Here is a 26328-nt window from a genome sequence, read left to right on the forward strand (position 1 = left end):
TACTTAACAAACAGTCTTAATTGCTTCACGTTTTATAGCTACAGCTCCTGTTCAAACTGTAAGAATAAATGACTAYCACAATCCCTTTTTTCTTCGCCTTGGGATTTTTAGGGGGAAAAGGGGGGACAGCAGGGGGAGGGTTAGACATTGAAGGCTCAAAAATTCTTTCGTTTTTTCTTTCTTAAGYTAAATCCATAATTGCTAAAAACAAAATGAAGCTGAAATTTTTGCATTCCACTCACTGCTTGAAGAGCTGGGGCTTAAAAGCTACTCAAATCCTACAGTACTGAGGAGAGATACCACAAAAGCAGTAATATTTCCCCCATAGGATGCACAAACTTATGTGTTACTGTATCATGCGGGTAGCCTTCTGCTATCACCATTTTGTAGTGTTAAGAAACACAAAAGACGCCATTACATAATGCAGTAATCAGTGAGTATGCATCAAATGTCAATAACTACATCTAAATTAATTCATTGCCTTTTAAAGTGTATTGACCTCACTTCATATAAAACAGTACCTTCAAGATTTCAGATCATATGTTGTAATCCACCCCCCTTCTCCATCCTCCCCCCCCCAAAAAAAAAATATTCCAGCAAGTAGCACTGCAAATAAGTCTGTCTTGCACTGGATGCAGATTTTGCTATACATATGAACAAGACTAGTCCCCAATCTTGCTAGCAGTCACTGATGTGTTAAAAACAATAGGGATTTTCCTATTATGCTTTGATTCTGAAACTTTTTTTGGCCACACAGCAAACAGTTCTTCAACTGTCAGAGTAAGTTTTTTGACCTGGGTTTTTCCCATTAACTTCTAAACTCAGCACATTTTACATAGCAGTGACTAAGACTGAAAAGAAAGCAATCCTGTTGATTAAAGTTGTAATGCTATTTTGAAGCACAAAGCACATTTGTAAAGCATCCTACAGTCCATATCCTAAGAGATTCTCATCCACCTCCGCTAAATAAAAAGCCTAAACTTGCTTTGAATCTGCAAATATAAGAAATAATTCAGTCCTTTAAAAACAAGGTCCTTCACTATCTTTAAATTTTAGGACATAACATGTTTGCTCTTTCTCCAGTCAGGTCCCTAACATTTCTCCCTCACTTAGCTCCTTACAAGAAATTGAAAAAAAGAAAGAAAAATCTGTGGGAACAGCTGCACAAATATTTTAACTGCCAGAGATGAAGCTTCTTTCCAGTGTTCAGAATTTTTTCTGTTGTCTTTTGCAAAACCACTCTACAGTAGATAACCACAGTGACTATCCACACATGTGACATACAATTTTGATCTCATTCCCAGATGAGAGGTAAAAGCTTAACTCAAGCCCGCCAGGAAGACACACACACACASAMAGCCAGGCACACAAACACTTGAAGGAAGTCTCTAGAGACTCCTACGTGTAGAAGCTTATACAGCAAATAGGCTGTTTGTTCTGCCTTCTTGTGGACAACCAAAATACCGAGGTAGGTAGCTTACTACTGCAAGCAGATGCACAGCAGTTTTTTCCTTTCTGTATCATCTCACATTTAACAACAATATGAAGACTACAAATTACACAGCATGTTTTCCAAAACAATACTTAGATAATTAGGCAATGATATCATTTAAAAAATATTTCCAGAAGCCTTTATTTATCCCCTAGATACATCTGCATTCACATGCAAGTCCAAGCATTGCAGGTTTCCAGGTTCCAACATGAAGCTTTAGGAGTGAGTTTTACCCTGTTCTGTGCTATACATTGATAATCGCAATTTTTATTTCCTGGTCCTAGCTCAAGTAGGCCAGGTGAATATGATTAGCACTCTGTTACAAAAATAAGCTGAATTAAAACAGACAGCCCTAAATACACATAATAACAGTGATAAGTGTTAAGTAATAAGATCATAAAGCTATTGTAGCATGCAGAGATATTTAAAAGTTTGGGGGGTGGGGGTGGGGTTTAAACTCTCCTCATCCCCAAATACTGATACAAGTAACAACCACTGTGGCTGACAGGGCCAGTTCCCAWATCCAGCTGATCCTTATAGCTGGATTTGAAAACTGAGAAGCAAAGTTGATAATCTAGTCTGCAGCCTCTWCTACAGTTTTCTTTCTCAAGCAACTCAATAGGGGCTATGAGGATACTTTAAATTTCCCTTGACCATAGCGCTCTCCCATTTGCTAAACAYGTACTTATTACATTAGAATCATAGAATCAGTAAGGTTGGAAGGGACTAAGAGTACTAGAGCCTAGCAGCACTTCTGCATAATTATTTTCCATCTCCACATCCCACTACAGTGTTCCCTGTCAAGTAGACATTCAGGGAAAGAATCCCTCATCAGGTAAGCTCCAGCATGCTGACAACTGCCTCAGAAAATCTGCTCCACTTCTGAATTCATGTGACCAACTCACATGATTAATTTTCTAAAATACTGTAGGCTGTGCCCCCTCAYCCCAACAGTATCACTTGGAAATGGGATGACGATCTTGAAAATTAAAGGCAAAAATATTTATCACAGTATGCTCTAAGTCACCAGCTCTTATCCTTCCTAATGTCCACACCTTTCCAAATGAAAAGCAAGCCTTCAAAAATAGCAAKGGTCCATGCTAAACCCCATGTCTGCTATGGTCACTCAGTTCCTCAATGTTACACCAGAAAGCAGCAGGTGATCAGGTTATTCTATTTTCCCCAAACAACTTCCAAACAAATGGGCCGAAGTTCACCCAGCCTGGGATTCGAGGTCTCAAACTGCAGTCAAATTAWACCCTCAGAAATGAGGGCAACAAGGACAAGCACATATGGATAGTTGCAGCTAGCTATCTCTTAACAGGGTTTTCCTTTTAGTAACAACGTTTTGCTGCAAGCATTTCTGCATCTTAATTACAACTAAAGTGCAGATGCACTTTATAGTATATAAAGTGTATAGTCTCACCTCCCTTCCACTGTTTTGAAGCAGCCACCRTCACCTTTTGACGCACCTTAGCGTACTGGAGGATAAAGGGAACAACTGGCCTCTGTTCACGCTTTCTGTGCCACTTATTAATGCAGCCTTCCCTGCTACGCTTCCCCCTTAGTCATGTCACATCCAGGCTGGGTCTTTTCCTGCTTGGTTGTTGCTTGCACARAAGCTGCTCTATATCCTTTACCATTCTGGTCACCTTTTTCTAAACCTTTTCCAGCTCAACTAAACTGCAAATTACTCGCAYTTTAGGGTAGGAAAAGATTCCTGTGCTGTCACCTCTACTCTTCTTCACATTTTTCTTCTCACAACAGAGGATGTGGTAGCTGAGGGAGGTAAGAGAAACACTAAGACAGACAACTTCAGGAAAGGCCAAAATGCTCCTGTTGAGCCCTAGGTCCAGCCATTCTGTGAAGGATGAACTGGAAGGCTCTATTCTCCCTGAAAACAGRGTACTCCAGCTCCTTTTAAAACAGGGAAATACCTCAAGCCATGTCCTGCAGCCAATACATTTTAACCTGGGCTACATGACTCCAGGAAAAGACATGTTTGGTTCTCAATTAGCAAGATATGCAAGGACCTTCTTCCCTTTCCAATGCTCGTCTGTCTCCTAGACTTAGGAAAAATATGTTCTTTTTCTTCCATTTTACCTTTCATAATATTTTTTGTGGTTGTTCAATTTGGTAGGCCAAGAACATCAGTCCAGTTAAACTTTAAGTTGCTCTTAAMGCACAGGCAAAGGTGGGAAAAAGGAGGACAAGAATAAAACATTTCTTTAGAAGTAACAGATATGAAAGGTATTCAGCTGCCTTCTTCACAAAAGAGCTACTATSCAAAATTGATATTACACATAATTACACAAGACTAAACAACAAGGATATGAAAGATATTTCTTGAAAAAAAAAAGTTATAAGCACTACCAAGGAATTCAATATGCATTGCTGAAGTATGTTGCATTGAGCCACAGAGCAGGAAAAAAATGACCAAATTAAGCAGTACTATAGTAAGCAACAGATGCTGCTTAAAAATYGCTGAGCTAACCTGCTCAAGGTGTTTGACTTGGTAAAGTGCAACATTTTGACTAGGAAGGCCCAGCGAAACAAGAGCTGAGACAGGCAGACAACAGAATGAATTGAAACAGTTAGCAACTAGGTCACAAACCATAATTGTAACTGATGAAGCATCATAATACAGGTGGCTTTAAGTCTCAGAGGAACCACCTTATTTTGCAGTTTAACCAACGACTTGGAAGAAAAAACAGCATCACAACTGAAAAACTGCAGGTGATACCAGAAGTGGGGAAGTGTTTGTTACAAAGAGAAGGGGGACTGGCAGACAGCCATCTGCACCCACCTGGATTTTCCAGCTCAGCAGGTGCACAAATTGTGAAGCAGTGACAGTATGTGAGAGCATCCTTCTGCAGGAAAACTTGCATCCTTCTGCAGAAAAAACTCGCATCCCTGTTTAATGAAAGAGCCACATCTCTGCTGCCTTCACAAGGAAAGTAATAAGGAAAAAGCAAATTACAGTATAAAGGTCGTTATGTCTCTGGATTTGACAGGACCTCACCTAAAGCAATGACTTCAGTGCTGGTGCTCWGAAGTCCAGAAGCATTTTGGCAAACTTGGAACAGTTTAAAGACGGTTGGAATAAAACTGTAAATCATAAAGAAGGAACTCAGTCTTCTGGCTTTATGAAGAAGAAAAAAATTAAGGCAGTAACTCTAGAGCAGTAATCTGAGTAGCGAAGGCTGAAGACCTAATGCGAATCAGAGCTAACAAAGCCAGTAAAAATAGTCAAATTAAACAAGTAGTAAAACACATACTGAGAAACTGATGATAATTATGTAGTGAATACCTCACAGTGCACTGGGAAGAATCTGTCAACTGACTTTCTGTAAACAAAAGAGTATTTTTCTAAAAAAAAAACATCTAGTTTATAATGGGAATTAAGTCAGGGATGCTTATGGTCCATTTTGACTTCATTATCAATTAAACAAATACAAAATTTATTTCTAGCTTCCCTCCAGTCTTTACCATCCATACTCACAGCCCCACAGTAAGTGGCAAAACTGAGAAGGAGAAAAGAGTTAGGAAACATATAAGACACTGCAGAATGCGAAGAAGTTTCTCAGCATGAAGGTCCTTTCACCAGGTTCAGTCACCTATAGCTAGGGTGCCACAACCAGCCTGCAGACAGAGCCTGAGCGTACCGACTGAAAGCAAATAACTGCAACCTTGGGGAAGCACTAGCTATTGGCTGTCCTACTCTGCACAGAACAGGGCCCAAAGCAGCTTCCTCACACCCTAAGGTTGCTTCTAGGAATCCAGGAGTAGTGTCACTATGAGGTAGCTTCTCCTGGCTTGYACAGGATCACTTCCACCTAATGCTGCTCTCTTCCCACCACTCTAGAGTTGGAAGTTCAGCCTCATTTGAATACATCTCTGTAGATGAATGAGTCCATTTAGATGTGTTAAAGCAGGGCTTGTTGACATCCGCTATGCTACTAAAGTCTAAGAACATTAATCTTTGAAATGCCCTGTATTTTCATGTCCTTTTGGAGCACTACAGACACAAGCCCCTTCTTTTCCAATTCCAGAAGAAACTTAATATTTTCTCCTAAACACACTCAACAATTTAATTAGTTTGAAAACCTCGCATTTGTTAAAYATTTTAATACAAATACAATCACTAGCCATTTTTACAATCTTCCTGTAGAAAGAGTGACCAACCTGGAAATTTAGTCTGTTGTAATTCCCAGTTTCTGTTAGTCCAAAGACAGACAGTGAAGTAACGCAAGCTTCATAAAAAACTGTACATTTCCTTAGAGTCCAGCAGCATCAGTCACCTGCCTGACCTGGAGTCTTCAACATTACAGAAAGCCAACTACCATATAGTGAATGAAAAAAAAAAATACATGAGATACTTTGTCTCTTTTTTTGCTGTTGTTGTTTTAGTATTTGAAGACAAACCATCGTTCATTTTTCTACTACCTGAAAGTAACATAATTCATTCACCTGTAGAATAGCTTACAACAAATGCCATCCTGGTACTATCATGAAAACACCCAGTCTTAACCAGCATTATTCTTACTCATTTCTCAAAAAACTCAAAACAAATTAAGCAGGTCACTAACAGCTTCAGGAACAAAACATACTTCTAAAGGCCATCAGGTTGCAAAAAACACCAAACAGCCTGCAGTTAAGATAGCTAAAGGTAGTAGGATGCAAATTACTTAAAGCTAACCACCATGAATTACGATTCTCACTTTTTCTGGAGTGTTTAAAATTATAAGCAATAAGAGATGAAAAGGTCTTGAAAGCTACCTGTGCTCTATAGTAAGGCAAGTAACTTGCAGGGAATTTCTGTTCCAGCTACTTCTGGAGACATAGCCTTATCAGGAGTTCAACCTATTATTGCGAAGCAATTTCCTTTAAGGCAGCTTAGTTTCTAGTTTTCTAAACTCCTTCCTCAGAAAACTTAGCTATAGTGATCTTCATGCACAAGCCTACCACTACAGGAGAGGCACATGTCTTAAAGAAATAACCTACAGCCTCCCTCTCTCACTTAAGCCCATAAATGCATCGCAACACACCATGAAGAACAAACTTATTCTATACAGAAGAATATTTGTGAGTTGAGTCCTCTTCTCTATTTGCTTTGAGGTTATTTACTATGAGGCTTTTTGTGTATAACCACACCACTTATTCCAACCTATTCCTATTTAATTTCATAAAAGGATGAAAGCCAAAAAAAGGGCAGCAGAGTGGTAAAAATCAAGAGGCAGACAAGTTCGTTAAGACATCACACAAAAAAAATGGAGTTTCAAGAATATTTATTTTTAATTTGTAAGTCACTACTGTGTGCCATAAATGTCTTTTGTAGTAACAAGACCTGCACAGTAACAAAATCCAAGTTTCACAGAAAATCTGCACTTCACTGTCAATCTTTCCTTCTGTCTACCTATTTGTAACTATGCAGACCCAGATGCTACCTTCTGTATGTACTAGATGCAAATAAACTGATTTTAGTGAGGAAAGAGTGCTCTGTACCTTGTCTTGATAAATCTCCATCCCTTAATACTTACCTCAAGGGGAATCTATTGCCCAAGTGCATAGGAAGATATTGCTGCCTTATAGGTACAGAAAAACTCCACAACAGAACTTACCTTACTAATGTCTTAGTAGCTGCTGATCTAACAAGAGTTATTGCCTTCTCACAGCAACCACACTACTTAATACAGACAAACAGAATTAGTATCAGACAAATTCAGAAAAGTGAAGTCACTAGAGTTACACAAAGAATGAACTTGGTTTCTTATTTCTACCTCTACAGGATGAGGGCTAACTTTAAGAGGATCACACAGTTTATTTCCAGTCATCTGATGTACAATGTTTCTAATATCAAATAGAATCACTCACTACCCTAAAACCCACAAGCTAGCAACATATATCCACTTGAGTAGGAAGACTGATAAATATTTTGTACAAACCCAAAGACAGAAAAAAGACAACTAATATCTTGAAAAGAAATAACACTCAGTAGCTTTAAAATTCACTCAAGATTCCCTAATCCTCTGGTGATTACAATCAAAGTGCTTATTGTGAAATCTGTCCCATGGAGCATGTTATTTCTGAATGCCCCATATTTGTGTAAAAGGAAGATAAGAGAACCACTACACATCCAAAGATGAATATTATAATACAGACTACAGAAATCATAAAGCGCTTTTATATATATTTATGCCAACAAGTAGTCAGATGACAGCATATTTACCTTGCATCCCTGAAACCAGCAAAAGAATGCTGTTCTGAAGTATTTAGTACTGTTAAGAAATAGTGCGTAACTGAACACTTAGAGCTGCCTCCCTTGGGCAGACAAGAACAGCCGTAACAGACAGCTGCTGCCACCGCTTCCTGGTCTGCAGTAATTATCTGTCCAGTAAGGAACACACAGTTTTGTCACCAAGATAAAAAACAACTTAATGCCACCTACCCTGTCTCCAGCTGCAGTGCTGACCCGAGCCAGTGAAATCTCCAAAACCACTCCAGATCAGCAGTCCTGTCTTCCACAAATGGCGTTGATATTCTCACTCATAAATGCGGTGGTTTCTTAAGACAAATTGTAGAGCTTAAACACACTGTCACTGCAGCGAGAAGTTTCTTTTACTCCTCCCTCTCTCAAACRATGAAATCATCCGTGCACACACAAACCCTGAGGACTGCTAACACTATACAGGAGCCCTGTACTCTCACTGTGTGCTCTGAAGAAATTCCAGTTGCCACGTGAGGAACAGTCTAAGAAGTTAGAAAGAGTGACTGCATGTGTATGAATGTGTAAATATACGGTACAAGAGGCTGGAACAGCCTCTCCGGGCCAGCCCTCAGACACAGCCCCAGGTTTCAGATTTCATTGGCAGCTGGCAGCACTGGAGCACACTCACAACACTGCTGTTGCACCAGGGAGGAATCCAACTCACTTCCCAGACATCTCTGGAAATCCCAGCAACACAGAATCCATGACCATGCCAGTGCCTCATGGACCCTCTGTTAACCATTTCACCACCCCTGCTGCTGCCATAGAGCAGGATCCACATACTCACACAGTTAAGAAATGCAGTCTGTGCTAGGTCTTGTGATCTCAAAGCCCTACCCTGCAATTTTGTGAGAGATTTTGCCTATCACACACAGAGCAATTTGATCATGCCCTCAGGAAAAGGGACTGCTCTCCTACTGCACACAGGCAACTGACTAACATAAAACACCGACCTTAAGTAGATTATCCCCCTGCCTCACACTTCTTTTTTCCTTTCATGCCTCTTTATTCAACTAAGGACACTATAAGTAGCCTTAACTCATCTGCTTTCTACATACAGCCTGCAACTTAGTATGACTGCCCATTTAACAGGGAATAGAAATTTTACCCTGTGAAGAGGGTCTCCTTGGGACATGTGCATAGGGCTGCGTGTCTTCTCCACAGTCCCAGCTCTGACTCATTCCTACTCTCAGTAGAAACGGTAATGGGAATTATGATGGAAACTGGAGCTGTAATTGGGTTTCAGGAGCTGCTGTTCCCTCTCTGAATGACACCATTCTCTGTATTTTACTTTCAAGTGACTCAGGCTGAGCATGAGGCTACCCTGCTCTTTTCCCCATATTCAGAAAGGGCAATGATGAACAATCTCAGCCTTCTCTCCCATCACCCCATTCTAACACATCAGACCCCCATGGTACTGATTTTGCATGGAAACACAACTTCTCTTAGAAAATTATCATGCTCTGTATTACTGTTCTACATGAGGTGGCTTTGACAGTCTGGTAATAGGTCTCTTTCAGATTCTGATGGAGAGACCATTTCTAATGCTGTACTGCAATGAGGTCATAAGAAAAATTTACTGCTACTAACACTTGAAAAAGCACAACATTACACCTTCAAGCCCAAGCAGAGTTCTACATACTATGTGCACTGATGACAAGGGCCTGCCCATTTTCAGCTACACATACTAGGCACATGGGAATGTTCCTCTGCTGACTTGAGCTGGCAAATGTGCAGAAGCTGGAAAAGTGTTTTGGGTGATCTAGCATCTCAACATCTAATGAATGTGTAACCGGGGCAGAGTCACTCATACTTGCACACTGACTTCCTTCCCATAGCCTGTTTCTCACAATTCTGTATTTGCTAGTGCCAGCTCCACGCAACACAGCGGCACTAAATAATCCTAAGTACTACAAGACCTAGTCACAGAATTTGGAAGATAATCAATTTTCTAAAAAAAATTCTTCAGGACTGCCAAGTTTTTAATAAATGAGGTCTGAAAAACACTTGCATACTGTAATTTACAACACACYATAGCTCGCAGCAGCAACAAGGGGTTAGTGCCATACTCAAGCAGCTTCTCTTTGTAACAGGRCAACACAAATAAGGATGTCTGGTTATCCATGCATACTCAATCAAGTATCTGAAATCTGCTTCTGACTAACACTGCAAGAGAGGCTGAGACCATGCTATGCAGCAGTCAGCCCTGATRTTAGAATATGAACAAAGAGGAATACCTAAGAAACCTTCCTCACCTTTCTATCTTGTTTCAAGATAATGAGCCAGGAGAGAGAACTGTGTCATCTTCTACGCATTAGGGCAGGTCCCAGCTCCTGTCCCTGGGAAAAAAAAACACTATAGATAAAATAAGAAGCTGATCAAAGCCATTCCCACCATCTCTCCTGCAAACACAGAGGTGATGGCAACAGAGATCCCCAGCCTTGGGATCTGCATCCCAGCAAAAGACATCTTCTCTTGACAAGCACACAAGAAACTACTCAATCTTGCAGAGATTATGCCAGTGTCATTCTTTTTTTTTTTTTTTTTGGGGGGGGGGATACAGTTATCTGGCAGCTGAAAAGGTAAATATGCATAACCTTCAGTTCTGTCTTCTTCCTCCCCATCTAAATGCATGTACAGCAGGATACCTGTATGGCCTTTAATTTGGTTAGCTGCCAAATGCAGGCTCACAGGGACAACAGCCAAAATGACATACTAGAAAAAGCATTTCTTAATAGGCTGGGAAGCCTTCCACCATCAAGGAACATGTYTGCTCTGATGAGGTGTCTGTACATATGGGAGCCTCACTTTATGCATCACAAACATTGACATTATAGAAAAACTTAACCCAAGCACTTCTGTAACTTAGGTCTCCGCAACTCTCTGCTTTTCCTTTATTTGAACAACAGCCATATTAACACACAAGACTTCTTGTTTAAATTATAGGAAATTACTGTTCTGGTACTGCACTGTTTTCTTAAAAGAGGAGTAACCCCAGGGAAATTTCCAGCTACCAGGGAGGAAGGAGAGTGAGACAATGTACTCCCTAAAAGCAGAGAGAAGCAGGAAACAAGCTGGAGGGCAGACTGGAACTGCTTGCTGGAGCAACGGGTACATGCAGACCTTCTGGTCATGCACCAGCCCAGCTGCTCATCCTTAGCAGGCTGCACACAAGTCTGGGCATTAATAAACAATTGTAATAAAAACTAATGTCAAGCCCTTCTGTAGTCAGATTTGCTTCTTTATGCACTTGGCTTACTGATGATCCTTTAGTACTGTTGCTTTTCTCTGCAACAGTTATGCTTTGTTAATTCACACCTTTCCAAAGCCCAGTTTCAGGGTGTAAAACAATTTATATTTACAGCTTAACAAGCTGGTTTGTGAGATGCTTTGAAAACCTTCAGCCTGAGATAACTTTTCTAGATGTGCATCATCAGTAGCTGGTCACTCATTAGCTAAAGTAAGGAAAGGTCTCCAGGAACATATCTGACAGGCAACAGTTCATCCACCTCCAAGCAACACACAACAAAGGCTGAGAAATAACTGTTTTGGAGCTGGCAGGTATTCGGCCAGTTTTCCACGCCAAGATATCTCCTATCTACCTCCTTGGACACAAGACCAGAGCAGACTGAGAATCTAACAGTCTCAATGTTACCATGGCAGAAAGATTCTGAGCTTTTCCCACCAGAGAAAAGAGGTACAGTTTTTGCAAACTGTCTAACAGAATGAAGTAGAAACATTTATCTGACCATTCAAGCAAAGGGTAGCACGAAATCTTCACTTTCATGGAACAGCTTGGGTCTGCTCAATCCTCAGCATATCTGTGAGTAGGTAATTCTACTTCTGGCTGCCTGGGCAAACTAGCTCCTTTGGCGAGCACGGTCAGCYTGGGACCACGGGGGTGCGGGGAGGGGGAGTGTGTTGGGGGGGAGAAGAAGGGTCACAGAATACTTCTCCTTAGTCCGCCCTGGCTTGTTTGTCTAGTGAATAAATCAATTGGTAATTATTAATACCATTACTGCCCTCTGCTTTACAAAGCCTGTTTGTCCTTCAAGTCTTTTATGCTCACGAGGTGGCACATGGCATGGCCTCCTTTTCATTGTACAGAGCCTTAACTTCTCACTTGGACACTGCAGAAGGCCTAACAGTCCTTTTTAAATCGACTGCTGAAGGTAACCAAGTGGCTGTCAACACCAGAAAGATATAAACTGAAGAATTTTAACCCACRGAAACCCAGAAGGCAAAGTGCAAGTATTTCATATGACAAGTGAAATTTTATTTTTGCTAGTGTTTTCTTGTGTAACATGAGCAGGTTCACACAGCTTGTGGACTACATAGCTTACAGTACAGGAGACCTCTGTCTAGGGAGATACCTATACATACACACACGAACTTTCTCTATATATATTTGTATATACTCAAACAWGTATAGAGGACACTCTCTGTATATACATTTGTACATGCATATATATATGCACAAACATACATAGTCACAGTTAGACAAGGGCTTCTCTGCAGGGAGCATTACAGTCTGGCAAGAAAGTGGGCAAATGTAGAAATGAGCAGGAGAAACTACCACATTTAAGTAACTAACAACCAGAAATCACCTGCTGCCCCTGCAGTTTGCTGGCTAACACTGATAGCAAAGATACTGAATTCATTACACATTTTGGGAAATGTCTTTCCATTCTATTCTCACCTGGTTTGCTGTGCTGTGTAACATGGTGGACAGGTATTTCCCATTTTCTATGTCATAGAAGTCAGTTCACCCTTATCCTCAATCCACTTCTAAATGAAATCTTATCTCCCCAGTGCCTGTAACATTTTGTGAAATAAAGAATTTTCCAACTACTGTTTTGACTTTCACAAGACTTTGTGTATTGGCCCACCACTACTTCCTTTACTCATCCATTTTTAGAGCTGTAAATAAAATAATAAAATAAACGAGTATTTCTACTTAAGCTCCGTATAACTATAAGATTTGACTCTTACAAGGTTGTTGCCAGGACCTTGGATTAAATCCGGTTTTAAGCCACTTGGCTTTCATTTCCTAAGCATCTTCCCGTATTGCACTAAAATTAATTTGGAATTAGCCCATTAGCCCTCACTAGCATAAATATACTATCCGTTCCCAGACATAAAGCAAATTTCATTTGGACTTGCAGGACAAGCAGAAGGGTTGCAGGACAGGCTTGAGTCCTTGGGTCAGAAGCACAGAACAAGGCATTAGAAGAGGTAGGAAGGAGGAAAAAGAAAAAAGGAAAAAAAAAAAAGCAAACTTTCAAACTTTCCTGTGAAGCTGTTAAAGTTGAATTACTAATATCAGTCAAAACTCAAACTAACACAAACGAAATTCCAGATCCTGTTTGCACAAAACACTTCAGAATTAAATAAAAGCATTTTATTTCTAAACATAGTAAAACCTATCCAACCTACAGATGTCATTCTCCTCGATTCATCCAAGAAAATTTTGCCAAGTCCTTGACATTATGTAAAATATACATATAAATACATATATTTAAGTGCATGAAAAAAAAGAGCATCTCTATTGGAGCTGAAATCCACATTAAGAAGGCTTTTATGTCTATTCCATTAGGAATACTGATTTCCCTTTACAAAACAAAACCTACATTTTAACACCTCTATTCTGCCATACATTACATAAAGCTACTCAGCTGTCCATTTTGCAGCTGCAGTAGCCTGGCTGAAATTAGCGTTAAAACAGAACAGGCTTGGTACACAATCTTTCTACAGTTCCTTTTACAGCTCCTTTTACACCATCAACCAATCTAAACCCGAAAAGTGCTTTGTTTTAAATATATTTATCCCAAATTTGTTTAAGTTGAAGTACTACAACTTACTCTAAGTCAACAAGGCCTAAGAGATACTAGCTAGCTGGAACAGATGCCCATTTATCAATTTTTGTTTCAAGTCATAAGCCACTCTAGGCTTCAGACTCCACTCCATGGAGTTCCACAAGACAAGGTTTCTGCCAACTTTTCTACACCCAGCTCACTTCACAAGTGTTGTTAGTATGTTTTGCCTTTTTTTTTTTGTGAACCCTTGAAGCAGGCATTTTTCATTAGCTGCTAAGAAAACCTGTTTCTCCGCAAAAGGCCCACAGAGCAAAAAGTATTCCAGATACTGGAATTGGTATTAAAAGAACAGGATGGTTTGCATAAAGAAACCAACTCAGAAGTTTCCACTTTGCTCCAGTTCATCCCAAGTGTCTCCAGACTGCATCTGCTCTTCTCCAGGCCTTAAACAACTCCAGACACTACATGCTTTGAATAGATACAGTTAAAATTATAYTGACAGCTTAAAATTCAGATTGTTGCTGGTTCACATAGAGAAATCAAGGAAAAATTTAACAAAACTGTAACTTTCTTCATTTAGTTCATTCATAGGAAAAGCTATATTGTCCATGATTTTACTATGGATTTCAAAGATGTCTCCTCTTCTCCTTAAAGGCTAAAATCTTGGAGTTCTGTGATATTAGTTATGCCTCTATTAAAATATTCATCCAGCACTTCATAATAGGAAGAAAGTTTGAAATGTAAATTGCAGTGTCCCCAAAAGCCAAAGACCATTAAAATTACTTTATCTATTGTTGAGTTTGACTGTTTACTGTAACTTTTTTTTCCTCTTTTTGGAGAGGAGGTTAATATTGCCTTTTTTTTTTTTTTTTTTTTTTTTTAAACTGTTGAGGTTTATCAGTAGAAAAGGTAACATTTCACTTCCAGAATCACTTCAAATATAAAGACTTTAATGAAGTATCACTGTGAGCAGGCACAACTGCACCTAAAAGCATCACTGCACCTAAAAGCATTGTGTTACTATTTCCAACGATTCAAAAAACATACCACAGGTATGCAAGACAGAACACCTCCAGAAGAAAGTAGTAAAGTGTCTCGATTTCTTTTGCCAATGCTCTTAATGTGTATACATATGCAAGTACAACTTAATACTGTAGTTACATTCCTGCTAACTGGTGTTTAATTGCACAGTCTACCTTTGCTTTCCTAGGCACAAACTCTGAGCAATTCCATTTTCATATGCGATGCACAGGCTTGGGAGGGGGSTGGAATCAAGCCCTGAGACCTTCAAATATCCCACTGCTGGCCCAGTAATCTTCTCAAACCACTCAAAACCAAAGACATGTGCTCGTACATCAACAGGAAACAGAGATCCAAGTTATATCACCGCTAAATAGAATGAAAAGACAAACATCCACCCTGTAATGTAGCAAAAAAAATAAAAAGAAAAAACAGAATCCCAGTCAACCAAACTGCAAGGAGTAAATGCACCAGACATGGTAAGTTTTTAAACAGTTATGTTGACAGGTAAAGAATTCAGAAAAACCCCAACAATGAAGTTTAGAAAATGTCACTGTATCTGTATTTCACAGTCTTCATGGCTCTACTCAGCTGACTGCAGGTCCCATCCAGAGGGCACTTGTTTATCTGTCAGAGTTCATCTCTGTAGAAATGAAAACACTACAAAGCACCTCTTCTCTGGAGTGATACAGCACCTGCTCCTAYACATTCTTGTAATAGAAAGCTTTTATAGCATATTGTTTTACCTATAAGTACAGATATCACATAAGACACAACATAGCATCCATTTAAAAATCCTTAAATCCAAACCCATCACAACGACTTCAACATCTCCATCTGCAGCCAGACACCTTCCTCAGAGTCCAACACTGACTATTATGCTACTTCACAAGTATAGAGAGGTACAAAGTTAATTTCTCAAATACTGCTTTCATAATGAAATTCCCTGATTCCTACAGTGGAAGAGTTTAAGATATTAATACAGCCATTACGCTGTAATTTTACCCTGATGGCACATTAAAAGGAGATATCTGACAGAAGTGGACAATGTTTAACATAGAGACATCCCCAAAGGTGTTCCTGACATGTTGGATTACTCTCCAGAGCAACAAGCCTCATCACATGAGCTACAGCATTTAAGAGGAAAGGGGAAACAGTACAAAGACAAGTCTGGTCAGATCCCAACAAATAATAAGGAAGAAGAAGAAAATAAAAGGAATGTAATTACTACACAATTTGTTCACAAAAAGCTGTCCTGCATAAGACAGCAGGCTAACACATTAGGAACAAATTAGACATTTTGCTTTTAAAAGACTTGTATGAGGCAGTGAAAAATACTAACTATGTGTTTCTCAGTCAGCTTTCATTAGAAAGCAAGTGAGAATAGTGAGTGAAAGTAGGCAAGTGTGATGGAAGCAACTCAGTTTCATATTACTGAAGGGTTATTTTAAGGAATGAGTCACAAAAAAGCACTGCTAAAATGCCTTGAACTCATCCAAGTAAGTTACTGCATCAAGACTGGTRCTACCAAGGCTTCCACAGTGCCTTAAACTGCACATAGAATTTCACAGGCCATAAATACCTAGTCCTTTTATAGATGTTCTTCTACATACAAGCATCTTTCCTAGGAATATCTTATAATGTAATTTGGTAGCAATTGCTGTATTTTAGGGGCTACAAATTCATGACCCTTCCACTAAATAGATATCTGGACCTACTATCACCAATGCATTGCATGCCTTGGGAACTTTATTCATTTTCAAAGAGCTTTAGTAACTCCAGAGGACATGATCAGCTTGCAGGACATAGTTCACAAAATTTATACTGCAATCATTTAACTGCATTCCTGTAATGTCCATCACCAGTCCCTCCAAGGAGGGACATCTTTAGGCTACAGTARAGGCTGATAACATCCACAGTCTTACTACTTCAACAAATATTTCTAGCTACATTATCATTTTCTAAGCTTCTGAACAGCTTACCCTGTTAGTGTGCCACTGACCAATGACACATCAAGGTGTATTAATATTGCTGACTTGTATTCATAGTGGAAAACACTGCCTCAGTTTCTTAAGATCCTTGTAAGAGGCCCACACAATTTTTGTTAATGTCATAAATGCATTCTAATTATCGTACCATTAAATGTTAAAACAGCAATTAAGGCTATTGTTGCTTTTTCCTTCCCATTTTCAACTGGTGACATTACTAAAAGTTTTTTCTCCATTTATTTAGATCTAAGTACAAATACCCTATCTCTGCAGTTAGTCAACTTCTACATCTAGCTCAGAAATGGCTAATATTCAGTTCCTCAAAATTATGACTCAGACTTATCTACGACTTCCCTCAATTTGAACTGTGGTCCTCATTTCATGAAACTCAATTTTAGACCTTGAAAGCACAGATGGCTTTCAGTAAGGCCTTTTATCAAGTCTCATTTATAGTTCTTGCTGTGCTTCAGCTTTAAGGCTGAACACATTATTTTTCAATACTGTAAATCAGGTCTTACTGTCTCCATTATCTCATATACAAGTAAGCTATAAAATCAAAGCCGAAAAGACCCATAAAAATCAAATGATGAGATTAGATGCCACTCATATTTGCTGACTGCCAATCCTAGCTGCCCCGTCCTACTCAGATACACCACCTGGGGAGCTGGAAGTCAGTATCGACTTGTCCCAAGAGTTGCAGCTTGTAAATTCTTAACCCCAAACCACTTTAAGTTTTCTGTATAAATCTGAACGAATGTCATATCGAGTATTACATCAAGGGTTTACATGGACTAGGAATTCAAGCAGTTGCTGCTTTAATGTATTAGCTAAAATATTCTGCAAATGTAGCGCACTGCAGACTCTAAACACACTGTAAGCCTGTTCATAAGGAAAATTCTGGAGTGCTTAAGTCCACAAATGGCACGGTGTGCATAACTTGATGGTTCATTTTAACGTTCTGCCAAACCCAGGGAAGAAAACCTTTAACTATTCCATCTTCTCTTCACCATTTTTCCTRTTGAATGGCTACTTCATCCAGTCACCGTGTCAATTTTGGACTCTACAAAGGGGGACATTGAAGTAATACAATACCCATTGCTTCCAAACATATTAGCATAGCCTCTTTCTGAAACAACTCACCCAGACTATGCATGCTGTACTGTATTTGTCTCTTCCTGTGTAGAAGTGTTCAGGATGCCAGCAAGAGGAATAAAACCATACATTTTTAAAGACAGACTGCATATACTCCTTGCTATCACTGTCATAGGTCAGTCAGAAGCTACACATCAGATTTTAAAGGTGAGCACAGATTATTTACTCCACTATAAGACAGACCGAGGGCTAAAAGTAGTACAACAGCTCTCTGCTTCAGCCAGAGAGTCAGCAAAGTTTCTAGCACTTACTGACAGGCRCTTCACATTTACTCTGCTACAGTATTTATTTTGAGACATTTCAGGTTCTCCTAGTAAGGTTTTCAAACCTGAAAAACAGATTCAAGCATCAGATAGCTCTAGTAACAGATTCAGTATTAGGAAATACATATCTATCAGTTCAGCATCATGCCTTACACGTATCAGTCTAGAACAACTGACACTTAYACTTACTCCAAATGTTCACTTACACTTAGTCCAAAATACCGAAGAACAGACTGGCATTTTTAGTATCCAGGCTACTCCTATACTTTTAAAGTAGCACCAAAAGCAAAAAGAGCAGAACCCCTAACACTATATGGCTATCGATGCTCTTTCTACCTGTAGAACTGAGTAACCTGAAGACAAACCTCATCCTGCTCTCCTTCTCCAAGCCTTCCGACTCTGTAGCATGCTAGGACTGTTGTGGAGGTGTCTTGTCCAAATAGAAAATTATAATTAGTGCAGTTCTTCCCATGGCAAAATAGGATAAGTCTATTCAGCACTCAACAAACCATGACTTTTAATCGTGAGATCTGAGCTCACTATTCTGGCAGGAAGTTTGCATCCTGACCAAAAAATGAAAGAATCTAATGATCAAACTACATTTTACCTTATATGAAGTCAAAAAATTTTTGAGATATTAGGTTAAGTAAAGCCAAGTAAGGCTTAGATATTTATAGAGCAAACCCCCAGACTTGTCACTCTGCAAACTTTCCTTTGATCGAATACAAATACAGACCTCTTTCTGCTATCCCTTACATGAATGCTGCTTCAGCATCTGTTCATTCTTTTCCCACATAAAAGCTGTTTTTGTTAAGAYCATTCAATTCACCCGTATCAGAATACTTCCAGAACGTATTTTACGCCTTCCAGGTGGTTAGTAGTATCTTTTATGTGGGACAGACTAGAACTAGCTCTGCAGCATCTCTCTTGAAACATCCATTGTCCATTTGCTCCACTTTGCCCAYGAGAAAATACCCTAGAGGCTGGCTGAAATTCTAGGAAGCCTGTAATTTGTTAGTTATATTACCTTAATGCTTTAAAGACTTCTCAAAGTGGAGAGTACAGCACAACCACTGTACCCCTTACTGCATGTTCTCCTCTCTCACCACCCATTGCTGAAGAAAAACCTTGCCCACAAGAATTCGATTTTTACATCTGAGAAGCAGCTTAACGCATCTGTGTTGTTTGGCTCAAATGTCTATCTTAAATCCCTGTTGCAGTTTCCCCAGCATTAGGCCCAACAGATGCAGTGAGCAGAGAGCATGAGATCAGATATTCAAATGAAGCAACCTAACTGGACATCTAGTCATGAAAATAAGGACTGCTGCATTGATCTCCACATGCCTCATTTAGCTTTATGACCACCTTTCAGAACTTCACGTATGTCTGACAATCTGCGGACTCAGTTTTTAACTCCAAAAATTTTATAAACATTAATGTCACAGCAAACCATCTCCTTCCCTAGGTATGCAGCCACAGAAATAAAAAGGATCGCTTCTTATGACAGTGAGATAATTAGGTCCATTACTTCAGGAAGAACAAAATGCCTCCCCTTCTTAGGTATTCAGAGCAACACTTAAGTCATAAAGCCAAAATTGTGTGGGGAATACTACTGCATGCAGTACAAACCAGGATGAATTACATACAGACTTCATATTTGTATCCTCGTATTTCATCATACAATTTAATCAGAGCTAGTTACATTTGTATTAAATACATATAAGAGACCTAGCATACACATCCTGGAATTTCTGAAATTTAGCATTATTCACAGACATAATGCCAGTACAGGGATTAGCTATGCCCCCTCCAGACAGGCTATGCATGGAAGTGAACAACCACTGCTCTCCARCTTCTTCAATGCTGTGGAAGCAACTTCATCTGATGGACTGCCAGATCCAAAAATGGAGGAACTGAGACTGACTTGGTATTCCCTGAGTTCAGCATCTCACCAGCTGCTGCTGGAAAGGCCTGGGCTATGTTGCTTTTCTCATCAAGAGRGGAGTTGCTACCTTTCATCTTTTGGGAGTAAGACAATTTCTAATCAGTACACAGTTCTTGAGTTCAGTCTCCACACCTGCTGAAAAACAAGATGGTGATCTGATAGAGACTACCATGGGTCTACCATGATAGAGACTGACTCATGAAYATGCCTCAGAGAGGTGAGAAGAGCTCAATTCACCCTACATGTTGTCAAATCTGTGATGCATGAGCAGGGAAACAGGTAAAGGAACTGACTGAAATTTAACCTAGTAAATAATAATGCAGTAAATCCCAACAGCTAGCAAGCAAGACTAATCTAATTCAAACTGCAAATTAATCACAGTATTTACCTTTATGGGTAACTGATCACTGGAATAACTTTTCAGCTGTTGTGCTGTCCTCCCCATTTTGAGAAGTCTTTAAAGCATTAAGGTAAAATAACTGACAAATTACAGGCTTCCTAGAATTTCAGCCGGTATTTCCTGTAGGGTATTCTACATATCTGACTATCTCTGCAATCTCAAATATGTGTTCTAACCCTATGCCTTTGATTCCAGAAATCTGTACATCTTCAGTTACGGAAAAGCAGTTCAGAAGGACTTCAAGGCAACATCAAATAACTAGAAATTCTTTGCTTGCAAGTAAACCAGTAAGGACCATTTGGAGAGCAAACTGTGGCTGGCAGAAGAAGAAAACATGCATCAATTGTCTYATCTCCACAAAGCTTTTCACAGGAACTTCAAAGTCCTACAAATGAAAACTTCTTTAACTCTTTTCTCTGATAATTGTATTCTCATAGGCTCCAAAGGACAATGCCTGCCTGAGTGTTCTCCAAGTTCATCCTTCCAGGAAAGCTAACACACCAAGCAGGTAATCTGGAAAAAAGTGCTTATCAAGCACATGCTTACTGAGGAGATTGCTGAAATGCATATACAGCTGCAGTATTTAAAGCAATAGTTACCCAAGTCATCTATTAGGAAAAGCCTATATCATCAACATAGTGAAAGAAATCCTTCAAGACTTGGAAGAGGTATTATAACAGAAGAGGGCAAACATGGTATCCTAAGATTACATGTTGAAACTYGCAGTTCACTTGAGAGCGCTTCTGTGAGGTTTTGAGGCAGGAAAAGACAACTCTCTTCCTATAATTAACCRAGGACCTGTGTTACTATAATAGTCATTGAGGTTTGCTTTATTACATTACACTTCATCCAAGCATTGCTCACTCATCCAGATGTGACCATTCAAGACAAACAATAAAGCAGTAGGAAAACGTAGCCAGCTACACAAAAGAAAACAAAACTTTCTGTGAAACTAGATCACATTGCGTCCTACCACCAGTTCCACAAGCAGGATTCAACTTCCCTTCAGAGAGGCTGCCACATTTACAGCTCCCAGCCAGCAAAAGCAGTCAAACAGACCTGTGCTGTTTAGTAACCTGAGTTTTCCTGCTCACCAGCCAGTGGGGATCAGATACAAGAGGGGATGTAATGCTGCTGTGATTAGTTAAATTTAATTTTTTTAAAAAAAAAAACAACACACAACAACACAAACACATCACTCTGCTGACTTATCTACAGAATTATAATGGGATGAGGCTCTGGCATAGTCATCCTGTTCCCCCAGAAAGCAGRAAGGTGCAGCAGTGCTAACGTAACAAGGGAGTTTAAAAATTAAGAGTAAGAAAACGCGCACCAGAATATAAAGCTATCTCCACTGATCCTCGCACATAAGTCATACAAAAGTTAATAATTTCTATAACTGGAATATTTCAGCAAATCTGGATGTTAAAAAATACTATTCCCTTCCCCTTCCAAGAAGGGTATTTGCAGTTTTGTGAACTTCTCAACTATACTGCAATTGCAGTGTCCCATTACCTTCTTCTGCACCCACCTAGCAAGTCTCAGAAATGGAACAGATGTTATGAGTGATATAAACAGAGAATAGGATCCAACCCCAAAAAAGCGATGAGCCGGGACCACGGGATTTGCGATCTAGTCCAAATTTCTGCCAGTCCAGCAAATCTGGGCAACTCAAGTTGCTATTTCTTCTTTCTCCCCCACCTCTAACACATCTGTTCAACCTAAGTTCTCCAGGACAATGACATGCTGTTGCTACAACACCCAACATGTTGTTCTTCCATTACAGAGAGACAAAAACATTACAAATAAGGTGAATGCTGAGTACACAGATTTAGTTTACAAAGACCCTAGCATAGCATTTTCTCTTCTGCTACAGAGGAGTAAGATGGAGTCACCCACTCACCAAAGTGCACCCACTCACCGAAGTGCAGTATAGAAGAATTCAAAATGTAAAATCCATCTTGCCAGAGCAGGAAACATACCAAATCTTCCAGCAATTGTGTAAGACACATGTAAACAAAGACTTGCCAATTTTAAGGGCACTACCACCATAAAAACCAGAGAACTTGTACATTCAAGGGCTTCTCCCAGCATAAGAAATTTTGGGGCCCATCTTTCGTTTTTYCTGCATTAAGCAGCATGTAAGTGCTATTCAGTATAGAGGGCAGGGAAGGCAGCAGRAAGTAGCAGCCTAATCACAGCCCAGCTACCTAGTGTAAAAGTAGTATCTCAGACTGAGTGAGCACTGCATATCACTTTACTCTTATGAAAATGAACCGCAGCCCCGGAAAATGGTTCAGTAAAATAAACCACCTTTGAACACTCTTTTTTCTCCTCTTCTCCTTAATATGATGAACTAGATTCAGTAACTTGCTTCTCTAAATGCATTTCTCTTGTTTCTCAAAAAACAAAGGGTCAGCTATATGCTGGGTGTGGGGCTGGAGCTCCTAAGTGGATACCTTGCTGCCTCACTGAGCTACCAATAGACAGCTATTTCCTGCAGGATTCCAGTTATTAATGTATCAMTGACAGCAGGGAAACAGGAAGGGGCTCTCAAAGGAGAAATGCAGATGCASAGCAGTGCTCATGGTTTAGAAGAAAAAGTTTTTTTCTTTTTTTTTAAACCATTGCTCCATCACACACATTAAACACTTCAGAGTCTAGCAAGCATGTTCCATTTTACAGACACTTTGGCAGTAACACCCCAATTCTGATATTTGTACTAAATTCCACTCTTTTTTTTTTTTTTACCAAAGCAATTTGGATTGTACTTTYGAACAGTATTCACGAAATCATGTCCTCTTGCTAGTTGACCATCCACTACACCCCACTGTTACTGGGAAAGAGGAAAAACACTTTAAGTATTTATGACACCTAATATAACACAGCTAAGTTACTCAATCCAAACAACATCCAAAAATTTTAGACCTGAGCAACAATCATTCAAGATGATGTCCCATTTCAGTCAGCTGTCACTTCCATAATTCTACTGATGGCATAGCTACCAACTTACTATGTGGCCACAGCTCCCGCAAGAAATACAAGAAAGAAATCAGTAAGGACATAGGCATAGTTTTGTATGTAATCAGCTTGGATCCTTAATTTCCCTAACACATGAACAGATGGGCCCAAGATAAATCTGTCCATTGGGTATAAAGAGATTTAAGATACATGAAAAACGAAAGAAAAGCATATTAGCATGCAAAATGGTTCAAATCCACAACGTGAAATGAAGGTGCCTGTTAAACCCTACAGCCAGAATTGGCCTCAGCTTATAAAAATCACCAGCCCTCTGCTACCACCACWGACAAGTCTCACTTACCATTTGGGAAGAACTCACTCTACAAGTTGCTGTCTCTCTTCTACATCTTTGGGATGTCTGGATCATTCCCAAGACAGAGAGTGACAGAACTGACTAAACTGCCTTTTCTGACTATTCCTGAAGCTTAAAAATATTGTGATCACATACTGTCTTTCCTACTCATTCACTTCATTGCTTTACTTTGACATCTGCATCTGTTCTATAACAGATCTCAGTAGGCATTTACAAACTCCRTATGAGTGCAGATGAGAAACAGCCAAGGTTCTCTTCTGGCATTTGGTTGAAGTTCTGTCCACTTGCAGCACATAATCATAAGCACAGTTCCTTATACTTGTMCAGCTTACTATTAGTGTAACTTACCACTATGGAATGGCACCATAGTGAGACGCATAGTGCTGGACAGGACTGGTGTGCCTCCTGTCAAACTGCACTTCATTGTTGCCAGTTCAATACTACATTGTTTTAACTGATCTTATCCATCGTTACAGCTTCAGTGAAGCCAAAACAGAAAACGCTCATGTCCACCAGTTTAAAATTTTGCTCTGTACCAGAAACTATTTCTATGAATTACAGTGTTAACAAGTGTCATAAACCAGGATTTAAAATACAGGACTTGCAARGAGATAGTAATTATGGAAAAAAATGACAAGCCTTGGCTCCATACAACATGAAATAGTCAAGTAAAATCTGTTACAGGTGAATCTTTTTTTTTTTTTTAGTACAATATAATTATACTGATCAATAGGACCTTTTCAGGGAAAAAAAAATGATCTTCTGCATGGTGAAAAATAGTGTTAGAAGAAAGATAGCAACTAATTTGTCCTTCTCGAAGGTGAATAAAGTCATTAGCATTCACACACAAGTAAGGAGTAGTCAACAGGAAAACTMACAGACCATAACATAAGCTATGTCTTTGCTTTTTGGTATCTAGTTATGAATTTTAGTCTATAGTCTCATTTCACAAGCATTTTGGGGGTGCTCCTTGAGGACGCAGGCTGAGAAGTCAGTAACTTGGTGTGGTTCATTCTGTGACTATTACTTGCAAACGGTAGCTGCTTCTATCCTTTACAAATTGAACTTAAGCATTCATCCTAGTTTATACTAGCTGCTCAGTTTAACTCCAAAAATCTTCCCTAACAGTAGTTCATGTACAAGATGAAGTAAAGCACATCTTGGGACAAGTATGAGACGAATGAGGTGAAACCAGTCAGAGGAATGAGACACTCTTGTGGTTTGGGAGTTTTGTTTTCATTTTGGGGGCAGAGGTGGTGGTGGTTTTTTTGGATGTGTTCGTCAAGCCTAGGAAAACAATCTTACCTTAACAATGATCAAGAATTCCTGAGATATTTTCAAAAATAATTCAAAGTTGAACTTGTTTATTTCCATTCTACACATAAACTGTAACCAATAAAGAGGAGTTYTCATGACAGAAAGCACTCAAACTGCAATCCTGTGGGTGTGTCACCCAGATCACTTTGTTACTTCCTCACAACCCYCTGCAGACCTGTTCCTTATTCTCTCCATATACTATTATTTTCCCCCCAAACTGCCAGTTTGCTGCACTGAAATAGCAGCAGTTACAGGCAACAATGTAATTCACTGACATTCATGTACCTGCAGTCTCTCTCAGTACATGGCGACTCTCCAGGTCCATCAGTTGGTCCAGAACCAGTAAGTCAGCATTTCTTAAGCAAGTATTACTTTCAAATGTAAAGGGGCTAACTCTTTCAGCACTAAATAGACTTAGACCATACCTGAAAAACAAACATAGCTCATAAAATGCCATTAAAGGGTGATTTACATTTCTYTGCATGCAACACTGAACAAACTGTTCTTGTAATGGATAAGGGAACACACTRGAGCAGCATTACGCAGTGATCTATGCCTACATCAGCACTTTTAGAAAGAGAAAATGATGGCCGCATGTTAAGGTGACATTATATTCAATATGAGAAGAAAAGCTACCATAGCTCATTGCTGCAGAAATTTTAATGATAGAAATTCCATTGACGCTATTTCTCCAAAGCTTTGAGAGATTGTCCAAATCTTACCAGCCTCATTCCACTAAGTCAAACATTCGCATGCTGCGCTAGAAATAAAGACAATCATCTCCCACCTTTATTCAGACAATTCCTGCTTCCAGTTAGGCCCATAATTCTTGTAACATCACTTCCTAGAAGCCTTTTAGCATTTTTGCCTTCAGAACCTGAAAACAATTTAGTGGTCAAACCAACAGAACAAGAAAGAAAGGTGGACCTAAAAAACCAAAACCCATGCCCAATACTCAGGTACACTGCAGAAAGCATAACTGTGACCGACAACACATACATTTTTTTTATCGGGCTATCCACAGAAGTGGACAAACCAAACCAAGATTTTAACATGTCCAAACTGCAAGGAGTCTTGAATCAAAACGACCATTCCACAGCCTCAAGCACATTTTCACAGTTGGCTGAATATTTCTGAACCTGTAAGAACTGTTTGGTTCCAGAATCTTGATAAAAGCCAGCTATTAAATTGATCTAGATAGGTCATCACTAGTTAACATTCAGCTGCCAAGCATGAACATGCTCAACAATTACTCAAATCACGCACATGATGAGTCTTCCATTTCTGTGATAAAATACTGAAGGCATCATTAACAGAGAATACATACTGGTGA

At 39.5% G+C, this 26328-nt stretch overlaps 1 protein-coding gene across 2 annotated transcripts in view; it reads right to left on the minus strand.

The window, feature by feature from the left end:
• The window catches only part of ARHGAP24 (Rho GTPase activating protein 24), a 239361-nt gene extending 231105 nt beyond the window's left edge, over positions 1-8256 (minus strand). The window contains exon 1 of one of the 2 annotated variants that reach the window (XM_085306286.1): positions 7941-8256. The gene's annotated coding sequence lies outside the window, so the exon portion shown is untranslated. The remainder of the gene's footprint in view (positions 1-7940) is intronic. The other variant, XM_085306291.1, reaches the window with a different exon arrangement.
• Positions 8257-26328: the final 18072 nt, after the last annotated feature.

This window comes from Rhea americana, unplaced genomic scaffold (genome assembly GCF_003343005.1).
Source record: "Rhea americana isolate MKP2758 unplaced genomic scaffold, rheAme1 scaffold_237, whole genome shotgun sequence".
In the NCBI taxonomy this organism is placed as follows: domain Eukaryota; kingdom Metazoa; phylum Chordata; class Aves; order Rheiformes; family Rheidae; genus Rhea; species Rhea americana.